The 6,578-nt window shown below is 44.8% G+C and overlaps 1 long non-coding RNA gene across 1 annotated transcript in view; it reads left to right on the top strand.

The window, feature by feature from the left end:
* The first annotated feature begins 5,333 nt into the window (after positions 1 to 5,333).
* LOC101991386 overlaps positions 5,334 to 6,578 on the top strand; it is a 63,817-nt gene continuing 62,572 nt past the window's right edge. Inside the window, exon 1 of the long non-coding RNA XR_001229252.1 lies at positions 5,334 to 5,539. This is a non-coding gene — a long non-coding RNA (uncharacterized LOC101991386). The remainder of the gene's footprint in view (positions 5,540 to 6,578) is intronic.

Below are 6,578 nucleotides of genomic sequence, written 5' to 3'. Positions count from 1 at the left end.
ATGTGTGTAGAGTTTGCACCCTCATTTATAGAAAGACACTGGTCAAGAATGAACGCAGTGATCCAGCCTTAGAAGGAAAAATGTGTTAGGGATGGACAGTGCGCTCAGAGATGCACCTCTGTGGGCTTGCAAAGCTCAGGCCTACCAACTTGCATATTGGACACAGCAGGCTATTTATGTAAGGTTGTCACACCAATTCTTACTCTGTGGAGAAGGGAAATCCAATCTACGTGTCTTACTGCCCATCCTTTCTTCTGCCTGAAAGTTGAATAAACCAATCAGTTGATTGTTATTTATGAATTATCTCCAATATATTATGGTATTTAACCAAGTCTTGTTTTAGAAATCACTGCAGTCTTTAACCTATTGCTCTTGTCTTCCCAGGCTTTGAGACTGAATCCTTTTCTGGCAGTGTGTCCCCCCCCCCTTCTTTCCCTTCCTCATCTAGAGGTACTCCCTTGGCTTAATATTAAGAAATATTTTGTTAGTATATTCATCAATACAGACATGCATCAAAGAGCCAGCTTTCTTTTCTGATTTTAATTATTCATGTGTGGCCTCAAATCCCCCTTTTAATTTTTATAGATTTAGGTTTTTTTCCCTATCTTTCAGTCACTTTATCCTGCTTACAATTGGCAGGTAAGCCAGCCTAGAACACAGTTCACTACTGTTCTGTTTTCTTTCCCAGAATCTTAAATGCTTTTCAACTGTGTATAAATGTAAACTCCAACTCCTTATCTCTGCATTTATTGAATTGTCTGCCGATGTCTCAACTTCCCTTTCCTCCCTTATCTCAAACTCCTCTCTGGAAAAGTCCAACTCGAATTAAATTGCTCTTCCTGACGTCCCCTCAAGCACGTTTCGTTTCTTCCTGAGAAAAGTATTAGCATTTTTTTTGCCCCTGTGTTTTTTGTGTTTTCTGCACTGTGCCTCTCGTCACAGATGCCATCCAAACCTCATCATTTCGCCCCATGCACATCTGCACAACCTTCTCTCGCCCTGTCCGCACCACTTTTGGTCACATTTTATCTGTTGATTTGCACTTTTTAAAATTCCTATTTGTCTCGGTATGCTTTTCATAGCCAGTCTCCGAGCTCTGAGAAGAGGAGGATGCCGCACACTTCCCATGCGGACTCCAGGCGCCACAGGGCCTTGAGTTTAATAAACTCCGCAATGCCCAGAGTTTTCCCTACAGGCTGAAGTCTCGCCGGGAAAGGAGACTTGGTCAGGTCACGAGCAGGTTGTTTGATTAATAGCATTCAAGTTAAAGGGGTGTAAGCCTGGCTAGGTGCTTATGTATGCGTACAGTCTGACTAAGTAGCCTCTCCTAGGACAGACCGGCAGGGTGAGCTTTAAACCTCAGCTTTAAAATGAAACGTGAAAAGGTAGCTGGGGGTATAACTCAGTTCCTAGACTGTAACTTGCCCTAGACTGAGCCTCCAGAACTAACAAAAAATAAATAAATAAAGATTTATGTTCTTCATTCCTCGTTGAATCAGTCTGGCCATTCTTCAGGGTTCACTTACCCAGGTGCAGCATCACAGCAGCCCAGCAGGTGGCACTGCGTCTCTGCAAAATTCCTCTTCTCTCCTCCCCGTTCTCCTCCTCCCCTCCAACTCCTTCCTTTTCTCCATTGACTCATCTCTTTCCTCCTTCCTTTTCCCCTTACTTCCTCTCTTGCTTTCTCCCCCAACCCCACGGGCAAGTGTTTTAAAGTACCAGATTTCTCGTGATTTGTTTCTACCTTCTACTTCTCGCATGGGAAAGCTTGTTTCCGCCCAGAGTTACAGAGTCCCCACTCATCTTCATAATACCTTCTGGATATAATCAGCGGGGGATGAAAGGTACGAGCTGGTCTCTGTTGTTGTTTCTCCCATTTTCTACAAGTAAGACTCACTTATTGAAAAACAGCAAAAGCACCACCAGGGTCTAACTGCTATCTTCTGTCCCCACTGCCTCAGGCTGTCATGGTGTTTACCCTGGCAGTAAGGTATGTTGTTCACTAACTGTAATGTGACAAGAACCAGTATCAGTCTCAATATTAGAAGATGCCAGAGGAGTCATGACATAGACTTTGGCAGGTGTGTGTGTGTGTGTGTGTGTGTGTGTGCGCGCGTGTGTGCGTGTGTGTGTACAGAATGGATCCTGTAGAATTAGTGTCGCATCCTTCTTTGTAGTGTCTGGCCCGTGGTAAGTTCGCAACAAGTATTTATTGAATAAATAAAAACTGGAATGAAATATGAAAAGAAATGAAGCAAAGTCAGTTGGAAGGGTGCTGTAGGCTGACTATGTCATCACCTCTTCCCAATATGTTGAATTACACCTTCAACCCCCTACCACCCCAGGGAATTGTCACGTGATGGGTGTCAAAGCGGTCTGAAGTTGAAACGAAGTTGTCAGAATGATCTTAACCCAGTGTGACTGTGATACCTGTATAAAGTGGATGAACACAGAAAGATGCTGGGGCTGTGTGTACAGTGACAGGCAGCTAAAGAAAGAGGGGCTAGAAGAGCCCAGAGAGGTTTTATTTTTGTGCCTACAGCCTTCGACGGTAGGGTCTGACTCTCGAGGGATTGTGCTATTGTCCTACCGCGAGTACAGACTCTCTTCAGTGGTCCTCATCTCTTTAGTGGCCGTGACTCCCTTGCACACAGTTTTAACTGAGTTCACACTCATTTCCTTGCCAAACAACGTGTTTTTCACATTCTTGGGCTTTGCCTTTTGCTCCCTATTGTCTCTATAAATCAAACAGTGAGCCGCCCGTATCCCACACTGTGATGGAATTTCTTCTACCAAATAAATTAGCCCATTACTTTCGAACGCATCCTCACTTAGATTTCAGGACACAGGAAAGCCTTAGCCAAATTCTTTGCCAGAATAAAACAGGAATGAACTCTAGCTCAGCTGCTGCTGGATGCTTTGTTTCCACCTGAAACCTCAAGGACACAAGTGGCATTCTGGTCTTTGACCCTGTGATCGAAATCGCCCATGGACTGGAGCTTACAGCATTGTGGGACATCTCTAGCTCCTGTCTCCAAAGCCAGGCTTACAACAGGGGTGACGCCACCTCTCCGACACCAGTGTTCTGTACCATTGTTTCCCGGGCTCTGATGAAGAAATGACAACAGCACTCTAAGGGAAGAAGGCTTTATCTTGGCTCACGGTTTCAGAAATTTCAGTCCCTCACAGTGGGGAAAACATGTCGGAAATGGCTTAGTCCACAATGGGAGGAGTGTGTGGCAGAGGGAAGTTCATGTGGATGTGGCCTAGGGAGCAAAAAGGAATGGGCCTGAATAAGGGGTGGTCATGACCTTTATAGGCTCACCCTTGCTAATAATCTGCCTCACATTGTCAGGTTGCAGCCTTCAAAATAGCCACCAGCTTGGAAGCAAACTGCTCAAGCGGCAGCCTGTGGAGACCATTTCCAAGTTACTCCATGACAGGTGTTCAAGCAGATAAGTTTAGGTGAGAAGAAAGGCAGTGAAGAGAAGGGAGAGAAGGGCGGATGAAAACAGAAGGAGGGAGACAAGAAAGATGAGAGATGAGAGACAGAGAGAGACAGAGAGAGAGACAGAGAGAGAGAGACATAGGCACACACAGAGAAAGACCCAATGACTTGCAGCAATGTTTACTGATCAGCATCATTTTTCGGAAATAGATGGTTCACTCGGTTTTGAGCAATCTCTGAAATGAGAAGTTGAACGGTTTCTGGCCAAGATTGTTTTAATAGTTCTTGCTTTGTCCTGCTTCGACTCAGGTGATAAATCACAGGGTGGATCCAGCAGCTCCCTTATCTCAGTGAGGAGAAGTCTTCCCTGCATCCTGCGCCAAGCCTGGAAACCACCCTCACACACCGCACAGCGGTCTGTGTTCCCTCTGCTGACATCACAGAAAAATGTCCTTTCCAGAGGAATAGGGAAGATGTGGGGAACACATCCATATTCACTTTTAAAAAAATCTCAGGAAATCTAACATAAGGGTTTATTAAGTTCACACCTAGAATAAGAACCATCACTCCAAATAAATGCTGAGTGACGGGATCATAGCCCAGAGAGGAAGCACAGCTTCTCCTATTTCTTCCTCAAATGGGAATTACTGGCTTTTATTTCGTGTGCTATATCTGGTGTTAAAGCCGCAGTCTAAATGCCTAAGTTACACTCATTGATGTGCTCTCATTTTTGGCTCCCTCGTGGGAAGTGTCTTATGCCAGACATTTCACTCTCTGGACACCTATGAAACTTGGTTGTGCTTTGTTCTCCCACAATCTCACGACTTGGCAAAGGATGCTGGTATGAACTGGAGGGATACTTCTCATCTGATAGGATGTATTGCTGGAAATGCAACTCCTCAGCTCAGAAACTTAATCCATTTTGCCAGGGGGAGATTCCTGGCATTTCACCATGCTGTGAGGGATGCATATTTGAATCCCCATCTGCATTCCACTGGTTGCTAACTATTCACACTATACCTGGGCAGCCATATGCTCTGGTAAATCAAACAAGAGTATGGAGTAAAATATACAACATAGAAATCCCGCTAGGTGGCAAACACTGTGTGAGCTTGGATTCAAAGACCATGTGAGGACAGATCTGTCCCTTTATGAAAAGGTGGAGGGCGGGGGGGGGGAGGAGGAGGCTCGGTGGAACACTAGTGCATAGGGAGAGAAGAATATAAATGTCAAAAATTTCAAGAGATTGTCTGTAGATGCTGGCTGCTAAGGGCCCATGGAAAGGCAGAAGAAGGAACCATACTGACCTCCAGACTTGCTTTGGAAACTGGGGGAAAAGCAGAGTTACAGAGAAGTGTGTATTGTATACTTGGGTTGTATATGTGCACATAAGAAAGAATGAGTGTGTGTGGGATGGGTAGTGCACTGAGTCCAGTAGACTAATGGTTTTGAGCCTAAGAAAGGTAAGCCTTAAGTGTCTAAATGCTCTAACTCTAGAATGTGGTACATATGTCACTTTATGACACAGTCATAAAATGCCGATGACTAAAAGGCCAGCTTTTGTTTTCTGGTTACCATATATGAGGTCCAGTGTGCACAATTCTTGCATTTGAAGCTCTTGTGATGATGGGAAACTGTACAGATGTAGACCATTAGGGCAACTGAGGACACACAGGGTGTAAGCATGGAGAAACGTGGACTTTAGAAAAGCCCCAAGGGAGCCTTCCTCTATCATCTTCATCACTGAACATGTCCCAAGTGGCGGAGCCCATGTAAGTCATCCATACCTCTCGGGAGCTGGAGGGAGAGCCTCACTGCTGTCTAGATTTTTGTACAGACGGACAAGCATTCAGCAGACTCTGTGGCATTCTCTCCTGACTCAGCAGCAGTACCTGGGGGCGGGTGGGCACGTGACCATGCCAGACCAAAGCGTTCCATCTATCTGGATTCACCTTTCCCTGGACAGAGCATCCCAAAGTCCGTAAGAACTATGCTTGAATTAAAAATGAAAACAAGTAAACAATGAGAAGGAATTCGATTCTTGATCTGCCAGTGGCTTTGTATCTTGTGCTGGACCGATGAGCAGGAACGGTAAGTGATGCTCAGTTCTTCTCTGGCAGTCTTGGTAACCACTGGATTCAACACAGGGTAGAGGGATGCCCCTTGAAGGGCTTTCTGGGAAAAGAAGCTGAATCAAATACCCCCGGGCCTCCTCCCTGTTTTACAGTTCCTATCTTTCGACAAAGAATGCAACATATTATTAAGAAGGAACTTGAAGTAATAATAGGTATTTATAGTTGGGTGAAACTTTGAAACTTTCTCATGATTTTGAGTTTCTTTTTCTGGTTGAGGCAAACTCCTTCGCCAGAAAAAAAAAAAAAGCATCCTTCAAGAAGAAATAAAGAGAACAGTTCACCCGAGGGTTACATTCCATGTGCAAAGGGAATGTGCACTCCACACAGCTTTGCTTGTGAACCACACTTGTTCAGCTAAGATTCTGAGTGGCCTCCAGGTCATCTCATGTCAGAATACACAACTTGTCACAGGGAAAGGGAACCTAGAGAAGAAGTGCTCACTGTTGCCTGTTGCCTTGTATCTGAATCTGTTTGGGCTGCTGTAACAAAATAGAGCTGAGACAGTGTGCCAAACAGAAACGATCGCTCATGGTTCTCGAGGCCAGGAAGCCAAAGATCAAGGTTCTAGTAAATTCTTGAAGTTGGCTGAGCTATTTTTCCCTACTTAAAAGACAGTAATTTTCCCACTGGGGAGGCTAAGGCTGGAGGACCATGTGTTAGAGACCAGCTTGGGCTACACGGGGATGACCTTAGGGCACATTTTTGTTGAACCCACACACACATTGATAGATTTTCTATAGTCATCTAATTTTTTTCCTTCTTCTTTAAAATCTCCTGTAATTTCCAAAATTTACTCACCAATCACCTTTAGAGATCATATTGAGAAGATATTTTATGGATCTTATTTTGTTAAAAAGTTAAATTTGGGGCTGAGGGAGATGATTCAGTGGGGATTTCTGTGCCAGCGTAAGGACTAAGGGGTGGAACCACAACATCCAAGTCAAAACGGATCAGGGTGGTGCATGCCTGGATTCCTAGTGCTGGGGAGGGTGGTG

Source organism: Microtus ochrogaster, linkage group LG4, assembly GCF_000317375.1.
Source record: "Microtus ochrogaster isolate Prairie Vole_2 linkage group LG4, MicOch1.0, whole genome shotgun sequence".
Lineage (NCBI taxonomy): Eukaryota > Metazoa > Chordata > Mammalia > Rodentia > Cricetidae > Microtus > Microtus ochrogaster.
The sequence above is the reverse complement of the archived record's forward strand: the minus strand, read 5'-3'. Positions and strand labels throughout refer to the sequence as shown.